Here is a 23396-nt window from a genome sequence, read left to right on the forward strand (position 1 = left end):
CGTCACATGCTTCTGGTCCTCTCCCATAGAAATTCTCCTGGTGGACATTCCCCAGCTTGCTGCAGGCAGCATAGACATATATACAGGCAGACCCTCCTCACCCCTCCTGTCCTCTCCAGTTCCTATGTACGCTCTATGGCTGGAACGCACCCTGTCAAAATAAAACCTGTCCCAGTCTGCAAAAACACCCCTGCCCCTACTGCTTCTAGTTGGTTCAGGAACTGAGTCATTTATACTATCAACGCCTTATTATTGGAAACAATGCTAAGCATGCATAACTATGTGGCTATTCACATAGGACCTGGTGACGCACACAAAATGTATGGTTACATTAAACAGTTTTGTGTAAATTTTATGTTTCATTTTACTGAAAATAATATTATTCTGTATTAGGATTCAAGTCCTCCGGACTTTTGTATTAACATGCGTTATAACGAGTATCACCACAGGGGACAGCCGTTTTCAGGTTCGGGGACTGTACACATAGACATATGTCTATGACTGTACAGCGACTTTAGTGCCGACAACTTCCTCATTCATGAGCGGAGCTGTCATGAAAACCACACTACTGTGATCGCCTGTCACATTATTTCTCCTGTTTTACAGGTTTGTATTTTGTTTATACCTATGTGTATGATATTGATTTGTAAGTAATATACTTGACTATAAATCAATTATTGTGTTGATGATTTGAGATGTCGGAGGCATAGTTTCGTCCAGGGCCGTCGTTTAGGGGTGAAAGGTGATGACAATTCTAGGGGCCCATAGCCCTTGGGGAGGGGCCACAAAAAACCCAGTAGCCTATTATGTAGGCCCCCTTTTCTGTGACTAAATTATTATGCATAGACGTAACTAATACTCATACTAATGCATAAGAATTAAAACAAAGCCATAAAATCATGCAATATTGATTAAATAAGTTTCTATTTTCCGAGCAATAACCCCCTTCTTTAGAAAAATGGTTTGGTCCATGGTTCGCTCCTCTTTTGAGAATTTGCGCATAATGTTATTGCTCCCGAACTGCAGCAGCAGCTAGAAGGTTATTAATAGAGAAGCGCAATGCCGAAACAGAAACATAAATCGGGACGCCAAAAAAGAGTGGAGAAGAAGGAAAGAGAGGCCAGGAGCAGATCAGGAGCCCAGAATATAACTTTTTTTTTTCGAAGAAAGGTGAGAGTATTAAGCTAGCTGTACAGGCGCCCTGTGGCTATGTCTTAGCCAACCGTTTTTACTTGTGAAACTCACTGTTGCATCATTTTCAAGGGGTTAATTAAAGCCGCAAGCGGCGTTGGGAGGGGTCCAAGCATTGGCACTATCGCGCCCCCTATGGAGCGATTTTAAAATGGCTTTGTCCTCATGATCATATACCTTCACCCAACAGATCTACTGAATATCACTGTGGTGTGGGGATGGCTGGTTTAAGCAGCCACACCTGCCCTGGGTCAAGCTGATTAGACCTGGCCAATTGGATAATTGGTTAAGAATTAGATAATTGGCCAGGCTAATTAGACCCAGGAACAGGAGTGGCTGCACCTGTGCGTAGTGAGGTAATCACTGCGCACAGGTTAAATCTGCCATCCCCACCCACATCAGGAACTCTCTGTCATGACAGGGTTTAACATCTGCTCATTTGGCTATACCATCTTGCCAAACCCTCGTGGAATAAATGTGGACTGTTTTAACATCGTCTCCCTGTGTCTCTGTGCTGGAGGGCCCCAAGGAAAGCCACTTTGGTGGCCTGTGGCAGGCGTGTTTGCCACAATCATGATGAGCAATGGATTGGAATATGTGTCTGACGTAGTAAAATATTGATGACTTATGGCCAAATTTGTGCTAGGACATGCTGTCTGATGACTTAGTTGCGTCACCATGAAAGTGTCCTCGCTCCTTCCCGTAAAGGCCTTTACTATGTCGTAACACTTAGATGGCCCAGCGTGTATGTACAGCTGCAGTGTTTCTGCGCCACAACTAAAAAAGGCGCCACACTAGTGTTGTCACGATACCAAAATTTTGACTTTGATACTGATACCAGGTTTAGTATCACGATACTCAATACTGAAATGATACTTGAAACTTAACCCTCCTGTTCTGTTCATTTTTTAGGTACAGCAAAAATGTTCCCGGGTCAATCCCCATACAGGGGGGTTTGCAAATACATGAAATGAACCATTTTCATTTAAAATGTTGATTACACTAATTAAGGCCAGTAGAAGAAGTTTCATACTGAAAAAATAATTTTAAGTATTTTTCCTAGATTTTCAAACTTCAATAAAAAGGGTCAATTTGACCCGCAACATAACAGGAGGGTTAAACAATGCTGATTCGATACTCGGTACCTAACAATAATGAAATTACCTTAATAGATCAGAAACGTAATGTCCACAAGGGTTGACCTCATTTTCGAATTCATGGTTTATTAACAACTTTTAAGTTGAAGCCTCTTCAACATATTAATAAGCATAGTCCTATAGTGTTACAACACAAAACAATAGAAAAATATATTAAATATATTTCAAAAATTAAACAATTGTAAACTAAATAATCTTTAAACAGGTCTTTCACTTTCAAATAGATCTAAAAACAGCATATTTTAATAAAAATACAGCATCTTCCTATAATAAAATATTTACAAATTTGAGCACCTACTGCTACTGAAGTAACTCAAAGCTTGCGCTGTATCAACGACGGAGAATGCACAAGCGCACATCACCTCACTTGGCAACCTTAGTTGCTACTGCCATCTAGCGAAGATTCTGACAAATTACACTTTTCATCCTCTCAATCAGTAATGCGGGAGACACATTTCCCTGGCTTTTACATTTGACACAAAACTACCGAACGTCGGAAAATTCAAATACCTAACCGTTTCTTTTTTTTTTTAAAGTACCGAAAAAGTGCAGAAGTTTCGGTATACCGTGCAACACTACGTCAGACACATATTCCAATCCATTGCTCAGCTTAGCAGAGAATGCACATTTCAGAGTGCCTCAGAGACAGATAGAATAATAACACATAAATACACGTTTCAAATAATAAATACGACATTGAGAAAAAACTAAACAAAAGACGAAATATCAACTCGCGACCTGCGTGCTGCGCACAGAGTAGCCTACCGTATTATTTATTTAGACATTGGCAGATGAGAAAATTTTCGGTTACGCTGACCTATAAAACGCTATTCCAAAAGCAAAATCAGACATGTTATACATCGTTAGAAAGCTAATACTCTCACCTACTGAATCAATGAATGGTCAATCAAGCCAAATTGTACTAAAAAGGGTGACAACGCCGTAAGCAACAGGTGTGGTATTACTCACAGCTATTTTTGAAGGTAGCCGACCCAGGCGTCACAAATGCGCGTATATTTCACAAACGGATTGTCCAAGACAATATATGGCCACTCATTCGCAAAAGGGACATCTCTACGCGTAAAACCAATGGTAAGATTGTATATTTATTCAATGTTTAGTCCCAGATATTGACTGTAGAATGACATGGTATAATTTTAAAAAACTTTGTCTCGCTTATTTCGTTATTCAGTGACCAGCGTTTTCACTGCTGTATTGGCATATTATAGGGCTAATGTCAGGTTTATCTTGTTGCTACGGAATATTACATTACATTACATTACAGGCATTTGCTCTTATCCAGAGCGACGTACAACAAAGTGTATAATCATAATCAGGAACAAGCGTGTCGAAAACCCTAGAGAGAAGTACCGTTCCAAGTCCAGGGAACAACCGCATAGTTCAACTTGGACCCTGTAGGTTAAACCGATTAACACTAACACAAACAAGAACAGCAACAACGCAGTCTATGCAAAAATACAAGCAATAGTTAGGACGAGTGCATTGACTAAGTCACCTACGAAACAGCTACCTAGTTACAACCCTAAGCTTACAGTCAATTTAGAGATTAAATTGAGAACACGATTTCTCTCAGCATAATGACGGATTTGAAGACTAAACGAACTCACCCGATATTGTCTTCAAATGGATCCATGCCAAAGAAAAGTAATGATTCATCCTCTCAAAGCTTTACCGTACCGTATTATTTATTTAGACATTAGCAGAGGACAGCATAAATTGCATCTTTTGTTTATATTCAATATTAGTAATTGCAGCGAGAAACTGCAGCTGTAGACACAAGATAGTGTGTTATATTATGGTAGCAACGGAACGAAGCGGACTATATATGTATTACCGTCATTGTTTTATTATACGAGCGTGTTTTCGCGCGTTTGCACAAAAACTCAAAACCTATCAATAAAATGGTTTAGCTATTTCTCAGCATAATGACAGGTTCAAAGACTAAATGAACTCATCTGATACTGTCTTCAAATGGATCCATGCTCAAGAAAAGTAATTATTCATCCTCTCAAAAAGCTTTTACTAACAAACTTTTGGTAGCCTAGCATGCACTCTGGCTGGTCTTCCATTGCTTCCCCGACATTCAGACCCTCCCCCACCAGCTTCGCTGCTTGGACCCCTAATTACAAGCTTTATGTCAGAACAGTGGTCTATGATACCTAGTAACATATCCAAAATCTCTCCAAAAAGGAATATAATGATTTCCACTGTAAAGCTTATAAATGAGCCCCTTGTGAAGGTTTATGATGAAATATTGATAGAAGATTTAAAAATTATGCAAAAATATTGTCACACCAGCTTGCCAGGTTAAAATTAACTGTGGCAATTCCTTATGACAATTAATTATTTTCCACCACGTAAGTAATTCAGTCCATGTAAACCTAACGTTGATACACACTCCTCTCTTGAGCACCTAGCAGCGATTATAGCATAACTATCCAGATTTTAAGGAAAAAATTTAATAAATATCACTGTGTGACGGTGACCGAACCATTTTAAAAAGCAAGACAGAGCTAGGGAGATTAATTTGATTGAGTTATGGTTTCATGCAGTTTTCCTAAATAATGTAATGACAAAAACGACCAAAATTGGTGCTAATTGTATGGTATAAAACGAAAAGGAACTATTTTTTCTTGATAGAATCATTGTTTTCATAGAATTAACGACCAGAGGTTTTTGCTTAACAACGGTGCAAATAGAACTAGGCTACCAACCAGAGTTTTTGTACGGAAGAGGATTAGGGCCATATGTGAAATTTTTTTTTGAGTTCTGACTTTAAAGTCAGAATTCTGAGAATAAAGTCAGATTATTATTATGGGTACCTGTAAGGAACCAACTTCAGTGAGAGAGTCACCCTGCGTCATGCAGGAGGAACCACACGCTGACCAAAAATGTCGGATTTAAGCGCGTTTTTGCGTGTTCGAGGGGTCCCAGTAGAAGCCATTTCATTAATGGAAGTGCAGCAGGTGAGTGAAAAAGAAATGTGTTGGTTTGGTCCCTGGTGTTTGTAAAAACAAAGAAAAGGCTACGGATATTAAGGATGTGAAATGCAGACACGGGTTAGCGAATGTTAGTAGCACGTTTGTTAGCGCACATTATTATTATTAATAATTACATTTATATAGCACTTTTCCAAATGCTCAAAGTGCTTTACAGTGAAGGGGAACTCACCTCACCCACCACCAATGTGTAGCACCCACCTGGGTGATGCACGGCAGCCAATTTGCGCCAGAAGGCTCACCACACATTAGCGAAGGTGGAGAGGGAGAGAACATTCACTACCCATCCAAGTACTAACCAAGCCCACACCTGCTTAGCTTCAGCCATTTGGCAGAGGCATAGTGCATGGAGGTATGGCTGCTGGCTAAACTAACATTGTGCATGTAACAGTAGTGTAGAGGTTAGTGGTTAAGAGTACAGTGCCTAGAGAATCTTTTCAAAACACCCCCATGTCATTGAGACAACATGTCCAGGGGAGGCAGCAGAGCATGATATATCATATGCTATCAGAAAGCAACTGGGATTTAATTGAATGAAATTCACCTATACCCTGCATGTTCAAACCCCAGCCACATTTTCTGTGACGCTTATTTGATATAAATGACACCATATCTGAAGAGTGGAGGGTCCAAGGTTTTCAAAACACCCCTATATCATCGAGACAACGTGTTCAGGGAAGGCAGCAGAGCATGATATCTGTTATGCTATCAGAAAGCAATTGGGATTTAATTGAATGAAATTCACCTATGTACTGCATGTTCAAACCCCAGCCACATTTTCTTTGACACTCATTTGATATAAGTGGCACCATATCTGAAGAGTGGAGGATCCAGCGGTTAAATTGGGAGTGGACGCGGGTGGACGGCGTCCACCCACTTTTGGTAAATGAATAAATAATTTTGACCATTTTTGACAGTTTTACAAATAACTATGACAATCCAGTCCATTTTTCGTAGGCTCCAGTCCACGTGTTCCCTCTACAGATTACTCGTACAACAAATCAAAAATCCAAAGAAAAAAAACTCAGGAGGAACAGTCGTTTATATAGACAGGCACAGAAATAATAATAACGTTGATTGTCTGATTGTTTGGAAGCGGGCACGGCAGGTAATTTCATTAACATGTAATTTCATCTATGCAACATTTTAAAGAGAGATGAATAAACAGCCCCCTTGAACGCCGGCTATTATTAAAGGCAACTTTGATTGCTTGAGCAAAATCAGCAGGTTGCTGGTCAGCAGCTAAGCTAGGATTGAATATTTCCGACATAGCTTACATAACGTTTTATTCAGCGGCGACTGGTGAGCTGAAAATCGGTGGGGCACAAAACTTTCCTTTAAACTAATCATTGATCTCAACCTGTTTTCATTAGTAATTTTCCTTTATAATCAAACGTGCCAACGATCGGATTAATCAAATGGAAAGTAGCCTAACATACAGGGTCTTCATACCGTGTAAGAGGGATTAAATCATAAATTCAGTTTATCCGTTAAAAATCTGTTTTAATCACCAAGTAGTCTACACTTAACAAACAAGATACACCTGTCTGTTATCTACCGTGTTAGCTTTCAGAATAACCCAGCAAAAACAAAATCTGCACTTCAATTTTGTTTACAATCTACGCATTGCAGATATTTGTTATGAATACGAGTGCGGAGAAAGAAGTGCATGTATCCGCAAACAATGTTGATTAAAAATGAGCACAATTCCGTACTGCAAATGAAAATAAATGTAGGGTATAAGGCCTAGGCTATTTGCTAAAACTGCCTATTTGGGGACAGCTGGCTACATATGATAGTATTGAGTAGCCTATTTTGTGGATTAATTGTATTGCTACTCGATGAAAATTGGCGAAAGATTCCGCCACTGCTTAGTGATTAAAACATTTTTTTGAATCGCATTTATCATTTAATCTCCCTAACACAATGCGAAGAAGCTGTGTCCCTTTCCAATTGATTAGTCAGATGTTTGCATGCTTGTTAATCACTGAAAATGAATTAAAACAGTCTGAGATCAATATTAGTTTAAAGGAAAGTTTTGCGCCTCACCGTTTAAGAAAGATGGATAAAGGAGGAAGAAAGTGAGGACAAGCGGAGGATGACCGATTATTTTCGTGGGTAAAAAAAATTATCAGCATTAATGACAATAAACTTGAAATATATTATGTAAAAGCTTGCATCAATAGTATACATTCTTTTTAAAACATTGTTTTCCTTAATTACAAATATGTGCACAATACATTAAAGATACAACTGTTTGAGCTGAGACATTCATTGTACCTTTTTTTTACCCACCCCCACCCGATCTCAGGGTCCACCACCTCCCAAATCCCACTGGCTAAATTGTTATAGGAAAAACTACCCTCTAGAGTTGTTAGAACACCTCAGTGGTAACATAACCTATTAATTATGAAAAATATTCTGGAATCATTTTTTATATTCCCCTAAAAAACCCAGATTGGTATTTCATATTTAGACACTGTTTTTCCCCAAGAATCAACATGGCAGAAAAAAAAAAAAAATTTTTAAAAATCAAAAGCCTTTACATGTAAATTTTACTCCAGAAACGTAATTGGCATTATACTTATAAAAAAGGGGTATTTTACATGTAAAAAACATAGTTTTTTTTTAAAAATAAACTTTGAGATCGCTTTTTCCCTTTCAGGGAGTAGACTTTTATTTTGTACAATTTCCGATGAATCTGCTGTCTTACTGAAAACTCACGGTCACTCATTTCACGGTACTCCCCCAAAACCCCATTCTCCCGCTCAGTCCTTCAGGGTTGCTACAACAAGCTAACTGTTGCTTTGGGAAAAACCAAAAGTAGCAAACTACTGCTCGATAAAAAAACATAAATCAAAAAAAAAGGAAATTTGGACAACCGCCTCTGCCTTTTGGACCAGCCTCCTCCGGTTGAAAAGGCTTAAATAAAATGAAATTTTTTTTAGAATGCGTTTTAAAAGTAGTTACAATTTGCACGTTATAATACAATACAGTGGTAGAGAAATGAAGATAAAATTTGGGGGAAATTATCGGGGGGCCCAAACGGATGTCAAATTGTATTCGGGTTTTTTGATTGGGGGGGGAGGATGTCCTCCCTTGGAGCATCATTTTCGTGTTTTGGCCAGTAACAGATTAGCATGAAAAGAAATACTTTAAAATTGATACAAGATCCTGCCTAAGGAGGACAGCAGGAACCCGTCCTTGAAATGTGCCTGTCTTCGGTGGTGCTGCCACTGGGTGGCGGCAGAGGCCCTTCTCCCCCCTCTCACTTCCCTGCTAATTGCCGATTCGGTCCACCTAGTCTACCCTTTATAGGACCTCACTCACTCTGCTCTGTGCTCTTGCATTTTACAAGCACCCGGGTAATGCTCTGGGTATTTGAGGGGCTGGTGTGACTTATTTTCGTGGCTATTTTTCAGGGAGCTAAATACGTACAACCGGGGCATTGGGGAAGTTGTCACGTTTCTTAGAAGGGTATTGTGTATGTGTTACCCCCAGCTAGTCCAGTCTTGAGCTGCGAGTCTTACTTACCTATGTGTTTGTTGTATACTACTTTCCCCAGATTACTCTCCAAAGTAAACTGTAAATTGAGCAGCGAACAACTAAAGAAAATATGGTAAGAAGCGCATCATGGCTTCCTTTCCCCCTTTTTTTTGTTGCATGGTTAGCCCCAAGCTCTGCTGCCAATTTTACGAGTAATGGTACTTGTTCTAAGTGTCTTTTTAAAATTTAAAAGAATTGGCACAGAAAATAGCTGAGTTAGAGAGCCCCCCCCAGACTTTATATCAGATTCAGGAGACTTTCTTAGACTCCCTTTTCCCGGGGGCCGGATGCTAGTTTAGATGCAAGTGTTTCTCCGCCGCCAGTGTCCTGGGCTGCGGGGGGGTTTTATCAGGTCCCAAAAAAGTAACAAGTTTCCCGGGCCCCTAGGGCCGGGGCACCACCCAACCGCTTTTCCCAAACCCAAATTTTTCCCCCCACTCAGTAACACACCTACTGAAACCCCTGATCATAGGGGATAGTTTTTTTGGAAACTTGAGTTTGGGGGCCCCAGGGACCATAGTACAGTGTATTCCTGGTGCCAGAGCCACCGACATTGAAAAAAATTTTAAAAAAGGTGCTTTAAAAGTAAACATAAATACTCTGGGATTTTTTACCCACGTCGGCACAAGCGCCCCCCCGTTTAAAGGGAAAATCGGAGGTCCCCAAAAAAATAATTTTATGGGGGGTGTGTGCAGTGGCTAAAAAGATGTGTCGGAAGTAATTTGCTCTGGCCGCTTCCAGCTCGTAGGAGGGGATGAGGTCTACAGTAGGCTATCTTCGTAAATCTCCCGGCTGTCGGGTGGTGCTCATCTAGTGACATAGGCTTTATTAACAATTGGCCTGACTTCTGGAAGGCCTGGCCTCTGAAGAGCCCGGGCCCCACCCGAGCTGGAGAGGTTCCTGTTCCCATCAAAAAACATAGCTGCTAGTCTTAATAGGCCAGATCCCGACACTCCATCAGGGCCCCCGGCCAGGCCCAGGCCTAACCTTCACGTGTTTGCCTTTTCCTTTATACCCGTGTCCCAGACATGGCCCCCCTCTGTCTGCAAGGGGGCGTTTTTAGAGCTAGCTAACAGAAATAGTATTTCCAAAACCCCTTTAACTAATACATTTAAACTAGAATCTAATATCTGTTATATTGAGACTGTGTCTGTTCCCCACATCTATGCCAAATGTAAAGCAAACCCCTGGAATTGATGTGGATAACTTCATTGTCATAAAAACCGGCAGTTCACCCAGGCCTAATCATAGCGAACCATCCTAAAAAATTTGGGCTATTAAAAGTTTTGATCCTCACCCCAAAAACAGGTCTTCCCCAAAGAATTGATAATAGACCATAATCTCAATGTATTATGTCTGACTGAAACTTGGCTAAGACCGTGAATATGTTGCGATTAATGAAACGTCTCCCGTGGGTTTCATAGGTGCTCAGGTGTCACATCCATCAGGCAGAGGGGGGGTTGCAGCTATTTATCAGTCCTTTTGGGTCTAGCGCCTAAGCATTTGGGTATATGTTCTCCTCTTTTTTAAGTTCTTATTACTAACTGTACAGCCGGGTCTAGCTAATAAAAGTCTAGCGGGGAGTCCTTTTCTTTGTGTCTTTTCCCCCGCCACCTGGGCCTTATTCTGATTTCTTGGGGGAAATTTTCTGAGTTTTATCACACCTTGCAATTTCAGCAGATAAGGTCATAATTTTGGTATTTCAACATACATGTGGATAAAAATGGTGACCCCCTAGGAACAGCTTTTGCCTCTATTTTGATTCCATTGGTTTTTACAGAATGTTTGTGAGCCTACTCACTCCCGTGGCCATATCTTAGACTTAGTTCTGTCCCATGGTATTAGGGGTGGTAAATCTTACCATCGCACCTTAAAACCCCTATATTATCAGATCATTTCCTCATTATTTTTTAATATTAAGGCATCAAATCCTCCTGTTTTAAAGCCTAGACATTACTACAGCCGATCAGAAAACCCCTGAGGTTTTTCCCAAATTTTTTTTAAATATGCTTGGGAGTCATTCCTCCCCCACAGAAGAAAAGGCTGATGAAAATGCTGATGAAGTTGCACTGGCCCAAATTTGGGCTAACCACTAACCCTTACCCTCAGGAACACTCTTGATGTTGTTGCCCCCTTAAAAAAAAAAACCCCCTAGTGGGGAAAAAGCACACTCCATGGTTGATACCACCCAGGCCCTGAAGCAGTCTCTAGAAAATTAGGCGAAAAGGGCCCGGTCAACAGGCTAAAGTATTTCATCTTGCAGGGAAAAAACAGCTTTCTTCAGTATAAGAAAGCTCTTGCTTCTGCTAGATCTCCCTTTTTTCTCAAACTAATTGAACAAAACAGACATAAATTAACAAAAAACAATCATCAGATTTTCCCAAACTTATCCCTCCAATCTTAGCAGCATTGACTTCATTAATTTTTTGATCAGAAAATTGAGGCAAATTAGAACCAGTTTTCCCAAACCCTGTCTCCATCTTTGCCCCTATTTCTGTTCATGTTAATAATGGGCCCCACCTGGTTAAAACAGGAAGATTTCAGACAGCGGTACTAAACTTTTTTCGCCCATTAGCATGGTCGAGTTATGGGAATTAGTTATGTCTTAAAAACAAGCGACCTGTCTACTCCCCCCCTATTCCTTCAAATTGGTTTAAAAAAATTTTTTCCCCAGTACTAGGCCAGCATATACTAAAAATCATTAACGCATCCTAGTCAGGGGATACGTCCTGAGTCACTAAGTGGCAGTTTTAAAAGCCATTTTTGGGAAAAAACCAAACCTAGAACCTGATAAATTGGAAAATTATAGACCAAACAAACAAAACCCATTTCTATCAAAATTATTGAAGAAAATTGTTGCTAAGCAACTAAGTGCATACCTTAGCAAAAACGGTATCTTTGAAGTATTCAATTTGGGTTTAACCCCCACCCAGCACAGAAACCGCCCCTTATCAAGGTTCAAATGATTTACTACTGTCAGCCGACCGTAACTCTTTTCGGTTCTTGTGCTCCTCGACCGAGTGCAGCTTTTGACACAATTGATCATGGAATTCTACTGGACAGACCCCAGGCCTGTGTTGGACTTCGTGGACAGGCACTCGCATGGTTTGGATCATACCTATGTGACAGGAAACTTTTGTCAAATTAAATGAAGAAAAAGTCCAGCTCCCCCAATAATGAAATACGGTATTCCACAAGGATCAGTACTGGGACACTCTCTTCTGCTATATATGCTACCATTTGGGGCAATATTATCCGGGCACATGGCGAAAAATTTCCCCACTGTTATGGGGCCCCGATACCCAGATTTATATTTCAATTAAACCTGGCGAAGCCTGCCGCTTTCACGGTTAGAGGCCTGTATTGTAAAATTCAAGGTTTGGATGCTTTCAAATTTTCTGCCCCTAAATTCAGACAAGACTGAAATGTTGGTTTTAGGTCCCAAAATATTAAGGGGGGAAATTGTCTACTCTCCCCTTTAAACTGTGATGGTTGTTTGGCTAAACCCCCAATAATTAGTTAAAGACCTTAGTGTCCCTTTATCCCGATCTATCTTTTGGCCCCCCCATATAAAAGCATATCCAAAAAATTCCTTCTTTCAGCTCCCTTAACATGGCAAAAAATTGTTCCTGTCAGTTGGGGATGCTGAAAATTGATCCATCCCTTTTTACGTCTAGGTTAGATTACTGTAACGCCCCGCTTTCTGGCTCCCCCAATAACTCATTAAAAAAGTCTCCCCCCCTTTTGCAGAATGCAGCTGGTGTATCTTGACCCCGAACTAAGAAGTATGAGCACATTACACCAGTACTAGGTAAAAACCCGGCTACCCATTAAGCATAGGATAGATTTCAAAGGTTTTTCTCCTGACTTTTAAAACTCTGCATGGATGTGCACCTGTGTACATATCTAACCTCTCCTACCTTATAAGCCCCCCAAGGTCCTCCGATCCCAAAACGCAGGCTACTTAGTAGTCCCAAAAAATTTTCCAAAAAAACCCCCAAAAGGGGGTAGGGCTTTCTCCCCACAGGGCCCCCCCTACTTGGGAACCCGCTTCCCAAAAAATTTTTTAAAAGGGGTGAGACACAGTCTCAATATTTAAATCTAGATTCAAAAAAAACCCCTATGCTCAGGCACAATCAGTTGTAGTCTGGAGACAGGGTGCGAAAACCTAAATCCCTAGAGCTTTGTAGGTGTCAATCCTTTCCTTACTGTCACCTGTCAATCAGCTGTGACCCGACTTTACATGGGCTGGCTCTTGATAGGTTTGGGGATGATTGTTCCCACCCCTCATGACTGCATGGGCTCTCCCATCCCTGTCCTAGTAGATATGCAGCCATATACTACTCCCGGCGGGGGGGCCCCAAAACATTTCTACTCACATACACTTTACCCACTGTCTGCTATATTGAAAATTCCTAATTGCCATTTCTACCCTCTTCCCCACGCTGCTGGCGGGGCTCTTTCCCAACCCTCGGAGTGCTTCGGGGTCGTTAGTCTCCCCCACCTCCCGCGGTCCCGCCTCTTTCATCATTGCCTCCACCCTGCCCACATCTTTCCCACCTGCTGTTCCCCCTCACCTGGCCCCACCCAGCCACATCACAAATCTTATAAAAACTGACATGCTGGTCACCAGTGGCACCCTGAGCCGACCAGAGGAGGGTGGGTTTCCCCCTTGAGCCTGGTTCCTTCCAAGGGTTTTTTCCCCTCTGCCACGGGGGTTTTTTCCCTTTCCATTTGCCCCCTTGGCTTGCTCCTGTGGGGGTTTTGGCCAGGGTTGTATGTAAAAACGTATTGTGACAACTGCTGTAAAATACGCTATACAAATAAAATTTTATTTGATTTGATTTGAAATGCAAAATGTGGGGTAAAAAGCTACCTACACTACCCGGGGCCCCAATATCCAATACCTGCGGTAGGGCTTTGGTTTTTTCAACAAAGATGGGGGTTTGGGAAAAAAAAGCGAGTGGTATACTTGTATAAATGCAAGTTTTCCATAGTTATGTCAAATCATGAATTATATTTGCATATTGATAAAAAAAAACTAATTTTCGTTGAGTGCGAAGTGTAACGTTAAGGGTTTTTTTCTCCGGAGAGCTGCTTGCTAGCTAAGAAGCTAGCTAATCTAATACAATGCAACCCCAAAAAAAACGTCTTTTTTGGTCCCTGAAAAAAGATTTTTAAACCCAGTATATTGCTATACATTTATCGATCCCAATATTAATGAATATTTAACGAGAATTTCATATACCCCGTTAGGCAAAAATTACCTTCAAAAATTTTTTTTTCGGGGCCAAAAGGGCAATTTGCTTTCTCACCACATCAATATGACGAAATTTTCCCGTTATTGTGCGACAATTATTATTAAAAAGATAGTGGCTGTTTTCTCAATCGTTTTTTGTCTGTACTTGTGTTCTTTTTTCCTTGTAAACGTCATCTTTGCGGCCCAAGTACTTTTCCCCAAAACTCAAGTTTGCATTTCACCAGAGGGGGTTTAAAAATTCCCCGGAAGTGTTCTTGACATCCCCAAATTTTACGAGGGCGCCCGGTTGGTAATTTGTATGAACGACAACAGAAATATCCCAGCATTCATTGCTTGATGGCGGGCGAGACCACTGAGCGGTCACAATTTTTTGTTTTCACATCTCACTAAATAAATGTGAAAATCCTTATAAAAATCGAAATATTTTGTTATAATAACTGAATTTCAGCTCATTTTAACCATACAACATATAACTATAAACATTTAATTTGGCTCTAATTCAGTTTAATCTGTTACCTTAGAGACAACTCATAGCCAGGGATAGTAGCCTATTGCGTGTTGGAGTCGAATTAAACTTTTTAGTTTTCATTTCACTAATAAATGTGACTAAAATCTTTAAAAACGAAAATGAGGCGGAAATAGGTGTTAAAAAAGCTGTTTTAATCATTTTAAATCAGCTTCTGTGAATAAGAAATGGCTCGTCCCATACTAGCCTCTGTTGTAGGGGTTGCATCAATAATTTTTTACCAAAAGTCCCCAGAATTTTTAGCCCCAGGAACTACTTTTCAAGGAACTAAAGGTTCCTTCAGCCCATGTTTGTCTGCGTTTCCCCCGCGGTCAAAAGTCCCCGACTTTAGGCAAATTAGCCCACGGGCGTATAAAAAACGGCGTTGTCGTGGGCCCCATCTGCCCCATGTTTTTTTGTTAACTACCACAAAATAGCCTACATTATTTTCTAATCCGGGAAAACCGGAGGTTTATTCCCCTTATAACGGGGTTCCCCAAAAATGACTATATATGATTACTTTTGTATTTATTGTTTTTTATCGATTTAATAACCTGGAATTGAAATATTCTTCTGCAGCACTTTGGGCATATTTTACCGTTGTCAAGCAAAAAAATCGTTGGTAGTTGAACTTGGACCGTTTTAAAACACAAATAGGATATAAAGGCCAATAGTCAGATTGTAACTGTTTTATATTCCTCTCAAACACATTCATTATGTTTTTTCGAAATTCACTTTCATGTCTTGACATCCCCCCGGGGGGAATGCATTCCCTTTCCAATATACCCGGCAACAACAGCAGAAAACATGCCACGTTGTAAACAATTTGCTGTTTGATTACTTTCTCATTGTCAATTCCATATAGGTAATCGCAAAAAGACAAAAAAAAGAAACGAAAACTCGGACTTGCGTGAAAATTTAAATTAGCAGTGGTACAGCCCTGTTTGCTTTCCCTTTAAGTTACTGCTAGCCCAGCAGCCCCGTGTGCCCTCAGATCGAACCATGCACCATAAATTAGTCCATAGTCTTCCTGGTCTTTTGGTGGAATTGAAGAATGGCAGAGTAAAATTTGGCAGTCTTTAAAAAGGGTAAAAGGGGGGATTACTAGAATTAACCGGTTATTTTAACCTGACAAAAAGTCGGGAAGGTGATTTCCAGTTTGCTTTTCTGTATCAACAATGTGAATTACGCAGAACTACCGCCAAACCCCACATAACTGTATCAAACGTTTTGAGTCAATTACAACGGGGTAACAAAAAAAAATCCGGGGAAAAAAATATTCAGCAACCGAATTAATCCGTTTGAATGTTTTGGTCGTAATATTCTGTCCCACACGAATGCAGCATTTTTTAAAACGAATACTAAAAAGAAGAAAAGAACAGAAAAAGCACACGTTATAATTCCAAAAACGTTGGCAGGCTATAAAACCCAAAAAAGACTACTCGCCCCATAACATACAAGTTTGATTTGAAGTTATTATGAAAATAAATCTGTTTGCAGCTGCATAAAATTTTTTAAAAATGGCGCTTGAAATAAAACACTGCAAGTAGTCGACCCAAACAGAAAAAATTTTTTTTCTTTTTCCCCCCCCAAAGTTCGGTACTTTTTGGAAAATACTACCCCCCCCGCAGGAACTTTTTGGGGGTAAAATAAAAACCCGGGAAAAAAATTTAGACCCTAATTTTCCCGCGGTAGAAAACGGGTGAGTTCCTCAAAGGTTCCCCCTTCGGGGGAAATTCCTGCTGTGGGGAAAAAAGGCTAACAAAGGCAAGCAAAGTTGTGTGCTGTGGGAAAACTGACTTGAAGTAGTTGGGTGATATACAAAAGCAATTTTAAATGGTCGGGGGCCTCGGGTAACTTGTTGGCCCGGGTTTGGGTGCTTTGGGTTTTTCCAACCTGCCCCCGTTGTTTTAAAAAACTAGGTAGATTTTGTGGTATAAAAAAAAAAGTGAATTAAGCAACCGACATGTATTAACTAGCCAGAGGCGTTTTTTTTACTTTAATATTTTAAAATAACCCCCACAATTAACAGTTTACAATTTAAATAAAACTATACCCCAAACCAATGTAAAAACAGCCTTTGAAAGAAACTAAAAATACAACGAGGACAGTGACTGTTGGCGTAACCACCTCCCAAAAACATGCATGGTATCTCAAATACATATAACAGCGTTCTCTGTCCTTGTGGCTTCCCGAGTTCATTCTTCCAGAGCATTAACGGGAAACGTTCTCCCCAAAAACCAATCTGTTCTTTGCATTCGGGGGAAAAGGGGGGTTTCAATGGTAACAACATAAACAAACGTTCCCTGCGCTTGCGTTTTTCCCGCCTAACAACTTCCGGCAGACTTCAGAAACAATCAATAACAACAGAGTCCTTTAGACTATTTCTGATAACAAGCAAAATAAATAAAAGTAAATTATGTTAGCTAGCTAGTTAAAACTATGGCAAGAGTATTATTTGGGTTACCAGTCAAAAAAAGAACCGTTACGGGGGCCAAAAATCAAATGCGATAAGTTCGCTACCAGAAAAACAAGCGACAGAAACAGATAACTGTTGACAGTATTGCACCTTGCAGAGCATCATCATTCCTTGCATAATCCATAACTATTCTGGTTACATGCACATTCTTGTGAAAAAAGTGCCTCTTTCTATTACATTGTTTAAAAAGCGATGATTACAGAGACACAAAATGGGGCTAGTGCTGGGCAGCATGTTTTAAAAAATGCAATTACTATAGGTATTTATTTGTATAGCATGCATTGATGGAAAAACATTGTTCTAATAGTTTGGGTCATCTTGCTAGGTTACCACAAAAAAAAATGATCAGGCAATGTAACATTGTCAAGTCATTGGAAACAGGTATCTAACGTTCGTTCAAACCCGTAGCTATAGCGTATCAACTACTAACATTGATCTAATGTTTCTGTGTATAATTTATACAATGTTGGATACGTTTGCTAGCTGCTAGCTACAATCAATTTAGTTAGCTAATTGTTCATAACAATTGAAGGCTTGCTACTGGTAAATTGGAAATTAGCTATAAACATCATAAGTTTGTTACCTGAAACAAAGTCAGTGCTACAGTGAAAAGCACCTATTCGACCACCTTAGTTGACAGACAGGAAAGCGTAAACAATGAACTTTTGGAAATAGGTGAAATATCGGTAACAACCTGTACCTAGTTAAGTTGGAAAAATTCCTTGTTATCCCCCCGTGGTTTTTTTTCAACACTTTCGCGTTTTTTTTCTGTGGGGCCCAAATAAGTCAGAGGTGGTCCACCCAGCTTTTGGTTGCTAAGGGGACGTGTATCCAAAACCCCTATATAAATGAATGGAACTTAACATAAATTTTCTAGCATACTGTATAAGTGTCCTGTCTTGCGTATTTGAGTTTAATATGAAAGGTGGTCCCTATCCCGCACGTCTAGGAATCCTTTAAAATTCACTGTTGTAACTCAAGTCTTGGGGCGTACAAAAAAACCGTTGGGAAAACAGTTTGAAATACGAAGCAACGTCTGGGCCCTTGGCTTTAATGGTCACGATGAGATAATTATGGCGTGTTTTCTAGTCTTAAATTGATATAGTAAATAAGCCCGTATTAGTATTATAAATGTGTATGCATGATGTTGGTTTTTTATTTATACAGTTCATTATGTGTATTTTTACAGGACTTCATTTAATAGGTAACGATGTGCAAATTTTTTCTCAAAAATCACGAATCCTGGGCCCAAACCCCCCAGCTATAATAATCGCAGGGGTTCAAGCAATTTGTTTCCCCCAAATTCCCCGGGGGTTTAAAAATTAAATAAAGTATTTTTACAAATTTTCGAAATGGCATTTGTTCCAAGTTGCACCCCACAGCACAACAGCCTGAGCCCAACATCAGTCTGCTCATCAGTTTTTTTCACTCCGTTTGTAATGGTGCCATATTGGGAGTAAGCACAAACCCAATAAACAAACACAGACCGGAAATTAACTTAGGGGCCCCGGCCCCTTTGGGAACGTCGTGCGTCCGATAAAAGCGTCTATTGGAAACGCAGTAACAGCGCGGGTGGTGACAACAGTGTCCCAAACAGAGACTGTAAAAAATATGGACAAAGCTACCGTGGCGTCACCCATCGACTCTCCGTGGGTCTCTAAAACCGTTTTGAAGCTCAATGGCGGGTGACCATGTTTTTGATTTTGGGGCCAAAATCATAGAGTTAAAACGGTCCTTTGATTTTTTCAATGTGATTAAGTCCCGGGGGGAAAAGCCCATCAACCTGTCTGAAAAGCTTGCAGAAACCCAACTTGAGGCTGCTGGCTGTCTGCCCTTATTTTTAAAATATATTATCAAATGTTTACGGAGTTTAAATTTTCCCTCCCTTTACTGTACTGTGTCATGTAATCCCTTATATTTATACTTTTTTAATCCAAATTTTGTTCAGTTATCTTCAATTTATGTTTCTCAGCAAAACGAATATTTAGCTAGCATATCCCGCTTGCCAGTGAGCTAAAGGGAGGCTATCAAATGGTTAGCTCACGCATTAACAATATGAACCACAGAGGAAAAAACATCATTTTTTCACTGATGGTCAATCAATCAGAGATGTGTAGGCTACTGGGATTTTACTAGGCTAATTTTCGTATAACTGTCTGGTATAACTGTAACCAACCAAAATTATCGTGTGGTTTCCCCCACAGTCCCACAGGTCCCAAAGCAAGCGTTGGTTCTGCCCGCTCACTCCCCATGTAGTGTGCTACATTTTCCCCTATATAGGGGGAAAAGTGAATGAGTGAACAAGTGAGTCATTTAAAGGGCACAGCCATGAATAGTTACCCACTAGAACCCCCCTAGCATCTCTCCAAAATGTAAACAAAAGGGGAGTCTTCCCCGATTTGGAAAACTTTAAATGACAATGTCCCAAAGTCAGTGACTCCGGGGGTTGTAAACTTGTAATCTTATATTTGTTAACTTACCTATCAATATGCCAGCTAACGCCTATGTTAGCTAGCTAGTTGTCAATGAATGTGAACTATGATATCTGATAGTATGATAAGTAGCTGGGTAGTTAAAAGGCTGTCAGTACCCGTCTAATTGATGTTCCAAAACCCCAGAAAACTACCGGGGGATAGCTGCCTCGGTTGCTAAGCGGGGAATTTGTGACCCCCCATTTTGGTGTTATTTTTAGCCAATGTTTTAGTATTTTAGCCAATGTTTTGGGGCGTTATGGACACATCGAAAATTCAAGTTTGTTTGTATCAATATCTTTTTTTAAATGGTAAAGGGGAAATGGACTGCATTTATATAGCGTTTTACCCAAGCGCTTTACAATTGATGCCTCTCATTAGCGGAAGCAGTTGGGGATTAGGTGTCTTTTAAAAGGACATTGACAGGCCAGGGCGGGGTTTTGGGCCCAGAAACCCCTCCGCTGCCAGACAATCGGTCTTACCCCCTGAGCTATGTTCCCCCATTTAATTAGCCCCCCTCAATATTTAGAAATGTCATTTGTCCCCCAAAATTTTGTGTTTTCCTTTACTTTTTCCCCTAATTGATGCAAAAAAGGACTTCGGTGCATAAAAATTCACCAGAATCGGGAGGAGGACCCCCAGATCCCCCTTAATGTGTCCCCCTAATGCTCAAACGAAACCTCGCCACCTGTTTGTTTAGTGCTACAGATTTTAAATTTTTTTTCTTTTCACGGGGTAATGGCCCGGCCCCCCAAAAAGTGGATGCTGTAATTGTAATCCTTTTATCCCCCTTTTCAAAATGAAACTACAGCCTTGTTTACATACCCTATAGGAAAAGCAACATTTTTATAGTTGCCCACCCAAAAATCAAATGCCCACCTAAGATGACATCCTAGTAACACCTCGATTTTTATAATCTACTATAAACGTTAAGTGACTTTAGCGTTAACTGATCATATTAAGCAAAGGCTTAATTAGATTATAAATGGGATCAAAGCTATCTAAAATTTCCCCTGGTGGGGTTAGTTAGCTATTTTGCATTTCAGCACATTGAGCTAGGTAGCATCGTGAAACCCCCAAAAAATAAAAAGACAAACATAATTTATCTTGATTGATAGTTGGCACAGCATCTGGCTTTAGAAACATTGTCTTGGCAAAACCCATCCCCTTCTGTTCATAATTGTAGAATGAAACCCGGGTAAAATTTGTACTGCACAATTTTACCCTTTTATATTTCTAACTGCACCATTTTTTTTTCATATAATCGCTCCAGAGACTTGGATCTTTTGGCAAAGCGTGAAAAATGCATTTCTATCTCTGCTATCTTTAATCACACAATAAAAACTTGTTGAACTGGATAGTTAATGTTAGCATCATACCCGGACAAAATTTTTAGAATTTGATCGTGGCTTTGAACGGGAGCCCCACTACATAAATATTCATTACTGGGTGAGTATTTTGGCCCACAAAATTTTGGGCCCAAAGCAAATTAGAAACTAGGGCTGGGCGTTGGGTGAAAAATTTATCACAATAAAATGTTTTTATTTCAGTCGATTCGATAATTATTGATCATTTCTATTATATTTTTTTGAAACCAGGAGAAAAAGTTGTTTTAAAACCTTACTTTGAATTTAACCACTTTTTTTTATCCCAAAGGCCCCACAGGTAATAATTTTACAGGGGTTATTAAATAAAAAAGCCAGTTCAGTCCCAAAGTTGTCAAAAATCAGATTGGTGGGTCTATTTTAACGTTAACGTGTAGCCTAGTTTTAATTTAATTTAATGGGGGGGTGGTTTTTGGTTTCAAACACTCCCCACTATGATGGCATTATAAATAGATAAAGTGGGTGACTGATGAGCGTTTTTTTGTTTTTATGCATGATAATTTGATCTAAAATTTATTTTTTAGGGAAAATAGCGTTTTTAACCCAAAAAATGGTGATTTCTCAATATAATTGTTCCGTGTTAACACATTACTGGGTTGGGGTCAGGCACTCTTCACAGTAAAAATAAATTTTAGGATACCTTCCCAAATTTCTTGCGCCCAAAGTGCCCCCGACAGAAACAGCAACAGATTTACCCCTAGCCACATCTGTCCAAAATGTAAACAAGTTAGGCAGTTTTTATGGTTGGGAAAAAATTTTATGACGGGGTCTCCAAAGGGTGGGAAACGGCCAAGGGGGATAAAATAAGTTTGTTGTATTCCGCTCTTGGTCAGGACAGTTTTCCTGCACAGATTACACACAACGGTTTTATGATATGTTGCTTATGATGTTGATGGGTGTTATGTTTGGGGCCGTCCCGGATTCACTGTTTAAAAAATAGGGATGGGCATGATTATTGACTAATCGATTAGTCGATTTGGGGGTTGGGGTCAACTAGCTGATATTTTGTTTTATTTTTTTTTTTCATGACCAAGAAACTATTCATGATTTTGTTTCTGCCCGGACTCCCAATAAAAAAAGTAATCGGCATCACATTATAACCATAGACATATATACATAGACGCCGCATTGGCCTTTGTTGGTCCAAAGGGAAGGGGCCCCCGGAAACAAATAGAAGTAAATGGGGGGGCTGTGGTTTTTATGGATAAAAAGCCCTATAACGTTTTTAAATTTTTCAACCGATTTCAATTTGTTGTTTTTATATTCAAGGGTTTATGATTTATTGGTACAAAAAAAAAAATTTTATCTCAGTTACTTAGAATCTCAATAGTTAGGCTATAATCTGCTAGGCGCTCCCAAAAGAGGAGTGTGTCAAAAGTTTACATGAACTGAATTACTAATATGGTGGAAAATAATTCATTGTCATAAGGAATTGCCACAGTTAATTTTAACCTGGCAAGCTGGCTAGAAAGTAATAAATGCTTTCTAGCTAACTTGGTAAATTTAAGCATCCCAAAAAACCTTTTATTGTAAGGCTAACCCTTTTTGTTAGCTACCTCCAATGTTTTCTTGAAGTCATGTTTTGATTTTCTCGTTTGCACCTCAGGAGCCTAGCACCCCCCCCTCTTGCACCTGCATTTCCCAGAACACGTCTCTGTCTGTTTGGCCCCACGAGGTGGAATGACCTCCCGTGGAGGTCAAAACAGCTGAGACTTGACCCATTTCAACGGGACTAAAGCCCCTTTCAGGCTGCACTCTCCCATCCCTCCCTTCCCCCGTAAAGCTAAACTTTGGGGTGTAATAAAAGGAAAGGTAGGACTGATTTTCATTTTGCCATCTCTGGTGTAGGGGTGGGCGATATGCAAAAATATCACATCACGATTTTTCAGGCATGATCACGATCTACGATATGATCACAATTCTTTTTCATGTTGGTTTTAAGACCATTTTGCAAGTTAATGAACAGTGCAATCAAACTAATATCCCTATTTAAGAAAATATTTCCCTTCAAGGAAACAAAACCTAAAGGAAAAGAATAACAGAGACCATTTGGGCCAAATTACCAGATTTTATTCAAGTGCAATTCTGCAAAGTATTAACATTTAACAATTCAGCGTGCTGTTTGGGGTGCTTTCTCTTGAGGTGATTTAAAAGGTTATAGTGTTGCCATCCGATGTGCAAACATTTTCTTTGCAAACTTTGAAAATAATGATGTTTTGTCGGTTTTGGAAATCCCAAACCAGTTCCATATCGAGCGTCAGATTTTTTTTTAGGGACCAACTCCTCCGTAGTGTCAGCCATGCTGCTTTAATGTCAAATAAAAAGGGGGAGAAAATAAATCCAAGGTGCTATGTACTGTTTGCTATTATTGGTTTATTGGTG

The sequence above is a fragment of the Anguilla rostrata genome, chromosome 6 (genome assembly GCF_018555375.3).
Source record: "Anguilla rostrata isolate EN2019 chromosome 6, ASM1855537v3, whole genome shotgun sequence".
Taxonomy (NCBI): domain Eukaryota; kingdom Metazoa; phylum Chordata; class Actinopteri; order Anguilliformes; family Anguillidae; genus Anguilla; species Anguilla rostrata.